Genomic DNA, 14869 nt, shown 5'->3' on the forward strand with positions numbered 1-14869 from the left:
GTCCAGAAGGACCGGAAAATGTAACAACTATTCGTATTCACTTCTCTAGTACTTATTTAAACAATTGAAAGTGGAACTTCTTTCACGCCCTCTAGCACCGGCTTAAGATGCATTTAATTTTCAGCACAATTAAGTAAAATATTTATCAAATGTCCAGAAGGACCAGAAAATATAACAACTATCCGTATTTACTTCTCTTGTACTTATTTAAACAATGGAAAGTGCAACATCTCTCACGCCCTCCTAACACCTTCTTCAGATTCAGATGTTGTCAATTTTCAACACAATAAAGTAAGTCTATTATTCGAATGTCCAGAAGGACAAGATAATAAAACAACTACCCGTATTAAGTCCTCTTGTACTTTTTTAAACAATGGCAAGTGCAACATCTTTAACACCCCCTAGCACCGGCTAAATCTGTATTCTTTTTTACAGCACAACAAAGTATGTATATTAATCAAATGTCCAGAAGGACAAGATAATGAAACAGCTATCCGCATTAAGTTCTCTTGTACTTATTCAAAATTTCACATACATAGAAAAGTATTGATATTACATTTAATAAATTTGTTTAACGTTCTTTTTGAACAATTGAATTTATAACTGTTCCATTACAGTCTACCCTTTATGTTTTTTTCTTGTTAGCTAATGTAATTCAACTTATTTGTCTGTTTTTACAGTCTGTTCCATATAAAGCCACAAAAGGTGTCAACTTAAAGTCACAAGTATGACGTAGAAAACGTGCGCTAATCTACCAGAATGAGAGTTCTTTGTCTCTCCAAGATGTCAAATTTACATGTTAAACTACAGATTAGTCTGTGAAACATCAAAGTCATTCTATGCTTCTCAGAGTGGCTTAAATTTTTGAATAAAACATCTTAGGCGAGTATGGTCATAAAACGCGTTCGGCAAGGACCGAATCTATATGCAAATTCGAATTAAGTCTCTACAATAAAAGAAAAAGAATAAAAAAAATGCGACGCGAACCTTGTTGTTGGCAAGGCAGACGTTCCTCAAATAAGGAGCAACATTTTATTGACGTCGTAAAATTCTTGAGTGTTGTATTCGATTTCGTATCACGTTGCCCGCGTTTAATTTCGAATGGTGTCGACGTTGGAATTAAAAGAACCTTTTACGACTTCTTTTATGCCACCTTTAAGGCCATGTAATTATAATGTAGACAGTAAAATGTTCGTTACAATGATTTTTCTTCCAATTCCATGATTGAGAACAATGCCATTAGCATCTGAACTAGGCATATGACTCGGCCTAGCTGGCTGGTATAATCGTCATCATACAGTCGTTTTTCCTTCACTTTTACAGTCATATTATATCGTTTTAATGTGCCTTTTCGTTCCTTAAACTTGAATATTCCATCAGTCATGACCAGGGGATGAAAATAAAAGATGAATTTACGTTCGAACGCGAAGTTGAACGAAATTTTGACATCCGGTTACGTGATTTGAATGGCGAAAATAAATTTAGTCGTCTTCTACTAATTGAAATAATTATAAAAAAGCAGCTTTGTTGAACGATTTACATGGTTTAAAAAGTAAAAACGACACATATATAATACTGAAAACGTATGTCTGTCACATATATATGTCACATGAAAGAGTTATATAATTTGCCATATAGCTTTAACCAACGCACAAGACAGACTAAGACAGTTATAATGTTCTTAAACCGTCCAACCATTTCTAATGGAATGCAAATATTAACTTCAAAAATGATACAAAAGATGTCTGGCTCGAAATGCAACATGAGTGTTCTCTTGCATTGACCAAGATTTTAAGACAAGGTACACGTATTAGAGCAATTCGTATGCAATGGCATACGAATTGCTCTAATACTCGCATCTTGTCATAAAACAAGTACATTTTAAGAATAGTTTGGTTCTATCTTAAAAATTAAACAAAACGCATTTTATTCATTCATTGATATAAGAAAATATATACTGATATTTTGTTTACACACTAATTCAGGGGAGACAATACTGGTATTATTTAACGGAAGAGTGATAGAATGGTGTATGTTAAGTGCATTCATCAAGAGAATATAGATACTTTCATTATCAAGAATTTACGAATATGAACTACGTGCTCTTTAAAAAAACGTTGCTTATATATAGTTTCATAAAAAACAATCAACCCCAGCATCATTTAAAGCTAATTCAGGAAACAATTCGCGTAATAAACTTCCATCAGATCAAACGCTGTTGATTTCACAGCTGAAAGTGGAAACGTAACTTAATTTTGTTTGTCAAACTTCATTACTACTGGCTGGAAGGTCATGAGTCCGAAATAATTTGGAACGAAAGTGTTGCTGAACAAAATAAAGATTTAAATATTTTCAGGATAAATGTACAAACATGAAAACAGAAAAATACGAAACACCGAAAGAACACCCAAACCAACAAAATTGAAAAGGTTGTAGGTTCGTCTTTATTGAGCCTGTTCATGGACGGCAGTGGAAAGTCAATCTACCGTCCACTACCCCAAAGCAACAGCTAAGCAGACGAAATTAGATTTGAAAATCAGATGTATTTTAACGACAGTGATCAAGTTTATCTTGCATCCACAATGTTTTTTGTAACTGTTAATTTAAATGCTTCAAACATATACGGAAAAAAGTAAGCACAATATATCTTTCATTTACCCCCGGTAACTTGTATGAAACTATTGCAAACTCTATCATTTTACCACATACAAATTTAGACTGATATTTTCAAACCCCTTCAACCCTTTTTTTAATCGTGCAAATTAAACCAGAAAGGAAACCGTTTTCTAATCATCAAAATGGATTTTCTATGAATCATAAGCCTTTTTTTTATTGTAAATCTCCAATCAAAGGCAATATTCATGTTTTCCGCCGTAAATCACTTTTTAAGATAATTTCTATGCTAATATGACAAATTCAAAATCAATTAATCGCCGATCTGATGAAATGACCCTATTATCACTTCCCCCAACGGTTCCCAGGTACAAGAAACGAGCGGAATTTAGCTTCAAAATATTTCACTCAAATAAATGTGTTTTCTGTTTGGTTGTCACATAAATTTTCTAAGAGATGGTTTCGTATTTCTCAAGCGTCTAACGTTGTGGGATTTAATTCAACTTAAGTGCATTTTCCACTATGATACATTTTAATTTGTGAAATGGATGAAAACTGTCTTTGGTTCTAGAATGTCCATTTTAAATTAGTACAGTTTGAAAAGGAGCTGCCCTGCCTGTAAATTTGATAATCTGAGGAAGTCAATTGTTTTGCACCTAGTTGTGTGGTCCCACTGCTGAAGGTACCCCGAAATGTCCATAACTCATCGGCGCACTGTTTTCAAATTTCAAAACACGCTGTTGAAACACAATTTGAGCCACAGTAGGTTGGGTGAAATGACTAATTCAAATCAGTAAGCGGTGATTTATGTGAAATTGTTTCATTTAAAAGTCATTTGTCATTGCGAACAAAACCTTCTTGAAAATATTTTAGTAAGTTCGAAATTGTGCACTGATGATTTTTTTTCTAATTAAGAATAAATTCATAAACCGAAATGATAATTTTTAAATTTCAAAACAAGGTTTGTTTAACACGGCTGCTTCTTTTACATGTAACATATTATGTTTTTCTTAGATGTTTGTTTCTATATAGTTCTTAGTTTATATCGTAGTTTCTTAGTTACAGTTCTTAGTTTACCCTATTAAACCGGTAAAAGGACATCTTTATGTGTTATATGAAGTATACGTTTAATCAAAATATTAACGTGCCTTTTAATGACCATTGTATTTAAATGAAGTTGATAATGCAAAAACCATATATATATTTTGTTTCAAGAATTTAGATGTTTTTGGATATCTCAAAGATGTATTATGCTCAAATTTGAAGTTTGAAAATACAGTGTACTGATAATTGCTAAACAGTCCCTATTAACAATTTTTAAGTAATCACAAATAATATATGTTACGGTTTAACCTCTACACACTTAAAAAGGAGGTTAACACAATAAGAATGCATTTTGTTATTAAAAAAAAACCTGTCAGATATTTTAAGAAAAGACCATGTTAACTTGACCAGTGGCTGAGAACGCTGCTCCCTTAACAAAGTTTATGCATTCGCTTATTCAAATTAAACATATGCAGAAACACTTTCTAGATTTCAATAAAGTTCTATGATAAAAATATTTTAATACATGTAGTATATCTTAAAAAATTAGTAAACTTAGGCATTCATTAATGTTTTACATGCATATATGCCAGTCACTATGTTTTGTAAACAAAACATCATATACAAAGCTTATTTGCATGAAATGAAACTTAACATTCTTCTTTCTTAGTGTCTACCGATTGCAAATTTTTGCTTGCCAACATTGGTAAAAAAATGCTTACAAAACGTTGTCTTTGGCTTTTGCTGTGTGGTCCTTACGCAAGGCGGGTGATCCACGCATACATCAAGTCTTTAAACTAGTATCACAATAACCTTAACGGGTTGATAATACTTTAAAGCTTTTAAACTATTTACAAAGATACATAGAACATCCCCGTTTTTCCTTAACCTGACGTTTCTTTATTACACGATTGTCACTTTCGGAGTGATGTACGGCCAATTTGAAGTGCAATCCCGGTATTTTAAATGTGTCGTTACTTTAAACATAACTTTAATTTCATACATGTTTTATAACCAATTTTCAGACTGTTGATATTGCTTGATACGCCACATAAATTCACACACAAGGAAATGTAAACCATGGGGATAACAGGATTTTATTGATATGCCTGGAATTAATTCTATTGAAAGACCAATCTTTGATTCGTCCATACATCAATTCGTACCGTCATACAATATATCATATTATTTCACTGTTAAACAGGAAAAAAATCATTGCACCGGCTAATTTTAGTGTGTAATTAGCCAACATTTCTTCTGTTGTTTTTTTAAAATTACAATTAATAAAGCATTATAAAAATTTATTTTCATCTCGCGTTTTTTTAATTTTTGTCTTTTTTGGGCAAAAGCTTTTAAACATGTACGATCGCGGGTAAATTTTTGTTTATTAATCAATTTGGTTTTTCCCGGAATAATTGGGGATTTTTTTAAAAAGGGCACAACCGGAAAAATTTTGATAAAATATGATAATTTATCGACAAAAGACGGTTTTTATAGTTTTCCAACTTGTATCTTATTATTTGTCGCAGCGTTTTATGATTCAAAAGAGAATTACACTACCTGAGGAGTCGGGGGAAATTCATTGTTCGATAGAAATCTATTAAAATGATATTTCACGTTTTTCACGTATTTTTTTCCTATCATTATATATGGTAATATTACTCTAGTGAGAGAAATGGCGTATAACAGATGATGGTCATTGATAAAAGACTAATCTTTGGAAGTGTATTTAAAGGTTCCTGATGACAGTTTCGGCAATATTTTTGACATGTTAAATCTAAAACATCAACTATGTGGTAGCCGAATTCTTTAAAAACATAACAGGACGTGCTCTGTTGTTTTCGATGAAATGAATTTTCTATAGAAAATCTCATACATTTCGCTATTTTAGGGTAGTAAGCATTTTTTCGAATCCTACACACTTTTCGGGTATTGTCTTGCATTTAAATGTTAGTCCAAGAGCATTTTTTCCTCACTTATTCATATCAGATGCCGAAAGAAACGGAATTTGTCTAAATTGTAAACGGAATACGTTAATGCAGCACTGGCGGTAAGGACTTACATTCATTGTTGTCAAGCATCGTAATGACCCGGCAAACATCGCCATTTTCCGTATATTTAACGTTTTGTCCTTAAGCATTAAGATGAAAAGATTTTTGTTGTTCTTAGCCATGTAGGTGCCTAAATGACTTTAAAAATGCATGGAAAAGAACGGACAATACCGGAGTTCTTTCATGCTTGTTATTCCTTTAAACAGTATTCTAACAAGTGAGCCCTTTTAGTAAGTAACTAAGTTCATGTGCGCATGCGCCATGAATTTATTCATAAAGCATTTTTCTATAACAGAAATTGATATTAAGATTTCTAATTCAAATCATATATCTGAATTGAAATGTTTTTTATACTCGCAGTTAAGTCAATCCATTGCTAAATAATAGTAAAATTTTCACTTGGGACCATCATTATTGTTAAAAACAATTGTTTACTATACATTTCTTTTTTGTTCTCAAAACTGGATTTGTAATGCAATTATAACATAAAATCTCATATATATACATATATTTAAAAAATCTTTTTGATAGATCAAAAGTGTTATTCCTAAAGATTTTTGTTGAGGCGTGGGTCTGTTCTTCTCAATTCAAATACAATGAAAAGAACCTTAAATAAGTGACTTCGTCAGTACAGAAATCCGTATTCATACAAACAACTGTTATTTACATCTTTTGAAATACCGCAATGAAACCCTTTTGCGTTTTTTTTTGTTAAAAGAGTGTTACATACTTTTTATTATTTCATTTTTTTGTTTTTTTGATTAAATACTTTTTTTGGAAAATTTAAGTAATACTAAAAAAGCCCAGGCCAGCTCTACCGCCCTGTTATCAGGGGAGTTAATTTAACTTGTTACGTCGTCACATTTAATGATGGTGTTGAAAATAATTCCCACGTTATTGTCCGAGATTTCAGTGACTGTTCCAATGTCGTCGGGTTAGGGACTATCCACAGTGGTCATAAACATGAAAAACTATTTCTGTTCACGATAAAATCTTATTTTATACGGGTTCAACGACTGATGTGTGTTCCCCTTACGTCGCCCGTTCTATTAACTAATCGCACGAGTGAAGATTACTTCTTCGAACGCGAGACCACTGGGCATTCCTTAATTATGGCGAAATTTCATGGCTGACATTAAACAGAGAGGTGAGTTCTTAAGCCGACGTTTCACTTGTAAATCATGTTTTGCTAATAAGATAGTCTTAAACTTATATGCACTGCAACAATAAACCTTTACAACTTTTTATATCTTAAATGGACTTATTTATCTATTAGTCTGGACAAGACTATTATCGCATTATCATTTCTATGGAATTTGTTTTTCAAAATATGAATTGCCTGAATAGCAAAATGGGTAGACTATGATCAGGCCGCACAGATGCGTCGACTGATCTTGATCTGTACTGGTCTCAATGGTAGATTATGTCGCCGCTAGCAGGCCATGGGTTTAGTTTTATACTTAATGACTTTGAGAAACGAATGTTTGACTTACAAAGTTGAGTGGTGAATGGTTTGGCGCAAGTTTCTATTACCTAATTATCTACTTATATTTTTGTTGTTTCTTTATGTTAAATGTACTTGAAGCAAAACAATGATTTATTTTTCAAAAACTTGTTTTATTTTTTGTATCCTGTTATAATTTAAAGAAAATTTCACATTGGCCCTATAGCTGAGTAAGCTTTTGCTTCTATTGCTTTTTGGCAATCAATGCAGTGACTTGCTATTTTGCATGGAAGTAAAATGACTACTTTGTTTACAATTTCCTAACTTTATCGCAAATGATTTTACATTTGATACTATTTTGTCCAGGTGATAAGCATATCACATGTTCCAAATCGATTATTTCAACACTGTGAAGCATACTTTGACTTTCTATTTAAGGAAATGTTTATTTATTACTAAGGCTTAATGTGCCTTTAAGGAGGCGAATAAACATGTAAATAGTCCCATAAGTTTTTTGTAAAAGTCTATGGTGCTGAAGGAAAATTGTGAAGCTCATGTAATTTATAGAATTTGTAAATAATACTATTGTACTTGTAGTCCAAACTGAACGATATGATTGTCTTCAAAAATGTTTCGTGACTTTTGATTCTATTCCAAATATAAATCGCTTATCGATGAAACATGTCAGGGATATTCCGAATGAGACAATTTGCGTCATAGATTCGTGCAACGTGCGTGAAGGTCATTTTGCGTTTCTATCTCATAATGCATATCCAGAAAATTCGATATAATGATTTAATAATTCGATAAATAAACATTTGAAGATAGATTGGTTTTGTATGATGAAATTTTAAGACACCATTTTATCATTATGCTATATGAATGGAGTAAAAAGTATAATAAAGAAGGACCATCATTGACTATATGGTATTTGAAAAAACGACACAAAAAATAAACAAAAGAAAAATCAAACAGACAATAAAAAACAACAACAAACATATTATTATATGTTTACGGAACATATGTATATGTAAACAAAAACATTTTGCATAATAAGTATACGTAAAATATTATGTTAGCACTTTGTGTTTATGGTTAATGTACACAAGTGTAAGAAGCCATTTTGAATGAATGGTATATTTAAAAAAAGTAAACACTCATTGTTTATGCCATAGCAATGCCGATTTGAATAAATTATATACGTATGTATATGTAAATGATAAACAATTTGATTATGATTTATTCAAAAGGGGTTGGAAGGACAGTTTCAATTAATGGTATATGTTAAACTATCACTGGAACACAGTGTTTATTGATGAGGAATGTAAGACAAAGAATCCATATTTGACTTATGGTGTATGTAAAATATCAAAGATACACTGTGTTTTTATGATTTATGAGAATAAGAGCAAAAATGTTTAAATTGTTTTATGAGTGTAAGAGGAATAAGGTCATTATGTGTTAATGGAATATGAAAAATGTTAAGGAGACTGTATGAGTGTAAGAGAAAAAGAAGACATTTGAATAATGGTAAATGTTAAAACGTCAAAGGATATTGTATTAAATTTTTTTTTACAAAAAAGAAATAAATGAACTAAAGGTATACGTAAAATATCAAAGGACACTATATTTATGGTTGAGGAGTGTAAAAATGAAGCCATTTTGTGCTAATGGCATCTATTACAATATCAAAGGACACTGTGTTTGTGGTTTATGAGTATAAAAATGAAGCCATTTTGTGTTAATGGCATATATTACAATATCAAAGGACACTATATTTATGGTTGATGAGTGTAAAAATGAAGCCATTTTGTGTTAATGGCATATATTACAATATCAAAGGACACTATATTTATGGTTGATGAGTGTAAAAATGAAGCCATTTTGTGTTAATGGCATATATTACAATATCAAAGGACACTATATTTATGGTAGATGAGTGTTAAAAGGAAGCCATTTTGTGTTAATGGCATATATTACAATATCAAAGTACACTATATTTATGGTTGATGGGTGTAAAAATGAAGCCATTTTGTGTTAATGGCATATATTACAATATCAAAGGACACTATATTTATGGTTGATGAGTGTAAAAATGAAGCCATTTTGTATTAAATGGCATATATTACAATATCAAAGGACACTATATTTATGGTTGATGAGTGTAAAAATGAAGCCATCTGTGTTAATGGCATATATTACAATATCAAAGGACACTATATTTATGGTTGATGAGTGTAAAAATGAAGCCATTTTGTGTTAATGGCATATATTACAATATCAAAGGACTCTATATTTATGGTTGATGAGTGTAAAGATGAAGCCATTTTGTGTTAATGGCATATATAACAATATCAAAGGACACTGTGTTTATGGTTTATGAGTGTAAAAATGAAGCCATTTTGTGTTAATGGCATATATTACAATATCAAAGGACACTATATTTATGGTAGATGAGTGTTAAAATGAAGCCATTTTGTGTTAATGGCATATATTACAATATCAAAGTACACTATATTTATGGTTGATGAGTGTAAAAATGAAGCCATTATGTGTTAATGGCATATATTACAATATCAAAGGACACTATATTTATGGTAGATGAGTGTAAAATGAAGCCATTTTGTGTTAATGGCATATATTACAATATCAAGGACACAATATTTATGGTAGATGAGTGTAAAAAGGAAGCCATTTTGTGTAAATGGCATATATTACAATATCAAAGGACACTATATTTATGGTTGATGAGTGTAAAAATGAAGCCATTTTGTGTTAATGGCATATATTACAATATCAAAGGACACTATATTTATGGTTGATGAGTGTAAAGATGAAGCCATTTTGTGTTAATGGCATATATAACAATATCAAAGGACACTGTGTTTATGGTTTATGAGTGTAAAGATGAAGCCATTTTGTGTTAATGGCATATATTACAATATCAAAGGACACTGTGTTTATGGTTTATGAGTATAAAAGAAAAGAAGCCATTTTGAATAAATGGTATATGTAAATATATGTATCAAAGGATAGTGCGTTTATGGTTGATGGATGTAAGAGAATAGAACCCATTTTGAAGTCATGGTATATGTAAAATATTAAGGGAGTATTTCTTTTTTTGTTTATGAATGTAAAGCTATGGATGCCATTTTTAATATATGGTTTATTTTTGTAAATGGTATCAAGTGAACTTTCTGTGTTTTTGCTTATGTATACAAGGAACTGGGGACATTTTGAATTAATTGTATGTGAAAATGGTATCAAATAAACATTCTGTGTTTATGGTTTTTATGTGAGCTTAAGGGGGCCATTTTTGATTATATTGCATATGTAAATGATGTCAAGGGAACTGTCTGTGTTTATTGTTAATGTATACAATAGTTCTTAAGCTATTTTGAATTAATTGTACATGTAAATGAAATTGGTATGAAGTGACCTTTCTGTGTTTATTGTTTCTGTATACAATGGTACTGATGCCTCTTTAAATAAACAGTATATGGAATTAGTATCAAGTGAACTGTCTGTGAAATGTCTGTGTTTATAGTTTGTGCTTATGGTTTGTGTTTATGGTTTGCGTATACAGTACGACATTAGTAGTATGTGAAAATTGTATCAAATGAGCAGTCTGAGCTTACGACATCTACAAAGGAGTATGAAAAACCATTTTTAATATTGGTATTTATTCTTTGCCTGTATAGTATATTGAGACAAATGGAAGATAGAATATTTGTGCTTATGATATATATTCGATATTACAATACAAACATATAATTATTATTATACCACTCAAGGGACTCCGAAGTATAAATAAAAGCAATGAATGTTTTTAATATGTTTGTGGGACAATATTAACAAGACAATTAAAGAACTGAATGCTTTTACACTATCATTATTCAATATTTTAAGACCTTTTTAACAAAGGCACTGAATGTTTTACACTATCATTTTTTAGAAATGTTCAACAGGGCATTAAATTATGTTTACATTTATATGTTCAAGGGAATGAAATATTTTCAAACATACATTTTGAGAAAAATATGAACAAGGCATTGACATTAATTTACACTTTTATATTGAGAAAATATGGCAATTCATTGAGTAAAATTAACACAACATAAATTTTCTAAAAATTGGAAAAAAGGCATGCTTTTTTTCCTATTAATAATTGTTGTTCAAATTTGATCAAGCCATTGTCTTTTTATTAGAATAAAATGTTAAGTTTCATTGAGTGATACATGTGTCTTAACACAGCATATTTTTCTAAAAACTTGGAAAAAGGCATGATTTTTTTTCCTATACATATATGCTGTTTAAACTTGAACAAGGTATTGCCTTTTGTTAGAATAACATGTTAATAGAAATGTTCACAAGATATTTTGAATTGTTTTCAAACTCGTATAGTATTCACTTCTGTTGCTAAATAAATATGTAAATGTACACACAGATATATAATACTGTTGGCAGAATAACAGAGAAAATAGTTTTTGTCAATGAATTAAGTAAGAGTTCTGAAACAAAATATTAAACCGTATGAAAATATCATTTAATAATTAAAAGAACATTTTATGGTATGAAATACTAATATTAATATCTTATATAACTGGTAGAAGCAGAACATTTTATGGTAGGAAATATAAATATATAACTGGTAGAAGCTACATATTATTTGTTCAAGTTTCAATTATTAAAAGATGCTGCAATATATATTATTGTATGACAACCTCGTCTCATCATTATTAATTTTTTGTTATAAAAGTCTATAGTTCGGATAACAGGCATGTATAATTTCTCAACAATACTGACCATTGGACTTTTTAGGTAATGAATAATTTGCTAGATGGCGCTTGACGTTGCATACTTATTTATTCATATTTTCCCTGCAATTTTAAGCAATTTCTATAATTATGTGTTGAAAAATAGTCATTATAGCCTGAATCACATTGTTGTTGATGTTGTTGTGTTTGTGTGTTTGTTTAATGTTGTTGTTTTTGAAGTAAATAAATAAGTAGCAGTTTAAAAGTATAAAAACGCCGCAACCTTGCAACAAAATATATAATCTGATTACCGCAAACTTACTAGTTATGCGTTTTAGTCGAATATATATTAATCAAATACATAAGTAGATACATATGAAAATCATTTTGCTTAAAATATAAATTTATGGATGGGTATACATAGTCTTCAATCAGAAACAAACGACAAAAATATAACTAAACTAGGTCAAGAACTAAGCACTTACATAACGCATGCATTTGCTCTTTCTACTCTCGTAAGCCCCTTTCCTCAAACGTAGACAAAAATGTCTCATGCAATTAATAGCATAAAGCATAAAAACGTCAAAACACATTAGATATTGCCTAAGACCATCGGAACGCTTTGTGTTTGTCTTTTTCTGAATGGTCAATGACCCCTTTTGAAACCAGAGCCAGCAGAACTTCCTTCGAAACTACGAAGAAACTACAATATATTGACACACAGTTTCACAACACCATTATGCAACAATTTACATAATAAAGAAATAAATACACAATTTCTACCTCATGTTATTCCTATTTGTTTAACCTCTAAAATTTTCAAAATATATTAACTAAACTCTCTTAGAATTTCCCTCACACACATGGAAACCGTTTAATGTTTAAATGATATAAAAGAATACAATAACACGGGAAGTTTGGATATTTTATTAGTCACATGGTTTGTTTTATTACCTTTGCCTTTACTGCAAGCAGCTCTGAGACCATTTTATTCTCGTGGAACCGATCTCAAATTTGCCCCAATGATGCTATAGAATTAATTCAATTATAACAACAGCCTAGTGCATCGAACGCTTTCAGTTTACCAGACCACACAAATCCTATGTTTACCCGATGTTTACATATACGCTGGTAACATGCAAACAGATGCAGATAAGTATGAACGGCTGGTCAGAGCAATTAGTTCCGTTTTATTACATTACAAGACGGACATATCTTATCTGCATTTAGCCTTTAATAAGGGCAAGCTGCTATTTTTTAATTGATAATAAGAAACCTGAGTAAAAAAAACCAACCAATCAGTATTTGCAACGATATATTTGTTAACAATAAAAAGTAAGCTACAAAATGACCACTGAACAACCGAATGTCTTCACGTACGCACTTGCCATATGGATTCGTGTCTCATTCTTTTCATCGAAACCTATGAGTAAGGCAATTGCACGTTATAATGTCTATCTTTCTTTTTTATGTGTATTTACTATCAAATTATGTAGAAATTTTCAATTTTTTTTAACATAGAAAGCAGTATCATTATCATAAGTTATTTTTAGATATAAATGCATTAGCATTTACACGATGAAAACCGAAAAAGGCAATTTTCATTGCATATTTGATATATTGGCAGTACACAATTTTCATGAAGACACACAACCTGTATTTCAGATGCAATTCGTTACATAGTTTAGTTCCTTTACTGGACAACATTGCAATCAATTAAAACTATGGTTATGTTAATTTCAAAATTTGCAGGCGAGTACGAAAAGTTGCTTTCTTCTAACCTTATTGTTCCTCACTGCTGATTATTGAAACCCCGCATGTATTTCATGAGATGAGGCTGCCCACCTAGTTAACACTAGGGCGTCGGCTGTATATTCAGTTTTTTGTTTTTGTCTTAAACAAACAACGGACAGGCACACGCTGTCTTACACAATCAGAAAAGTCAGGAAAACGATATAGCCTTGTTTGTGCGATGTGATGTCTCTGTCTTTGTCCACAAAAATTATGTTTGAGGATTGGAATAATCAAGACTTATATCATATCTTCTAGTTTAAAAATATATTTTGACTTAGGTTCAGTAAATACCGATATTCAGTATTCTATGTTCCAAATGGAATGAAGGTAAATGAAAGCTAATTTCTTCGTGTTTGATTATTTAGCCACAAAGACACTGTAAAGGTCAATTGGCAATTCCTAGCATTGCTGATGAAAGAGTATCTCAAGCATTTACCCGTGTATTATTTCTAGCACGAGCTGATAAGTGAAATGTACAACCAGCTTGCCCTATGCTGGCTTGTTAGTTTCATCAAAAGAAAGAATACAAAGAATTGTTAGGGGCAAGGAATTCAACGTCAAAAACCTTACACATCGGCTACGAAGGCTTTAAAAAGAAAACTTAATCTATTTATAGATATACTTACCAAGAAGGTTTGAGATATCAAACTCACACCCTCTTTCTCTTGATAAATCAAACGATATAGTTTCTAAAAAAAAATATTTTAAAAATGCTATTTTAAGTGCATATTGCTTGTTCATCTTTAGCAAAAATATAGCTAAGGGCTCAGGCAAGCAAACAAGTGCACCGATTTTTTTACCTTTGACTCCTTAGTTTGAAAGCAAAGCAAAGTGATGTTTTTAATAAATCATGTAGTATATAGCTCATCTCTCTACAAGATGAAGTAATCCTCACAAATTCTCTAATAAATTTCAAATACAATCATCGTTTGACGTGAGTTTTAGAATGCTGTATAAATTTATGATACTTGCAAGGTGAATTAAAACAAGCTATTTTAATATGTACCTGAATTAACTTCTGTAATGGGTGTTTGATATAAAACTCTAGATTCCAATCAAAAACCTCTTGATAAAACAAACTTTCAGGTCAGCTTATAACAGTATGAGGCAAGATTCACAGCTGCCTGCAACTAACGTCAAAAGCACGATGCGGAGGAGATACTGAG

General features: G+C 31.0%; 1 protein-coding gene across 1 annotated transcript in view; it reads right to left on the minus strand.

Moving 5' to 3' along the window:
• The window catches only part of LOC132756916 (homeobox protein php-3-like), a 73836-nt gene extending 61052 nt beyond the window's left edge, over positions 1-12784 (minus strand). The window contains exon 1 of the mRNA XM_060748074.1: positions 12693-12784. The gene's annotated coding sequence lies outside the window, so the exon portion shown is untranslated. The remainder of the gene's footprint in view (positions 1-12692) is intronic.
• Positions 12785-14869: the final 2085 nt, after the last annotated feature.

The sequence above is a fragment of the Ruditapes philippinarum genome, unplaced genomic scaffold, assembly GCF_026571515.1.
Source record: "Ruditapes philippinarum isolate M1 unplaced genomic scaffold, ASM2657151v2 ctg433_1_1_1_1, whole genome shotgun sequence".
Lineage (NCBI taxonomy): Eukaryota > Metazoa > Mollusca > Bivalvia > Venerida > Veneridae > Ruditapes > Ruditapes philippinarum.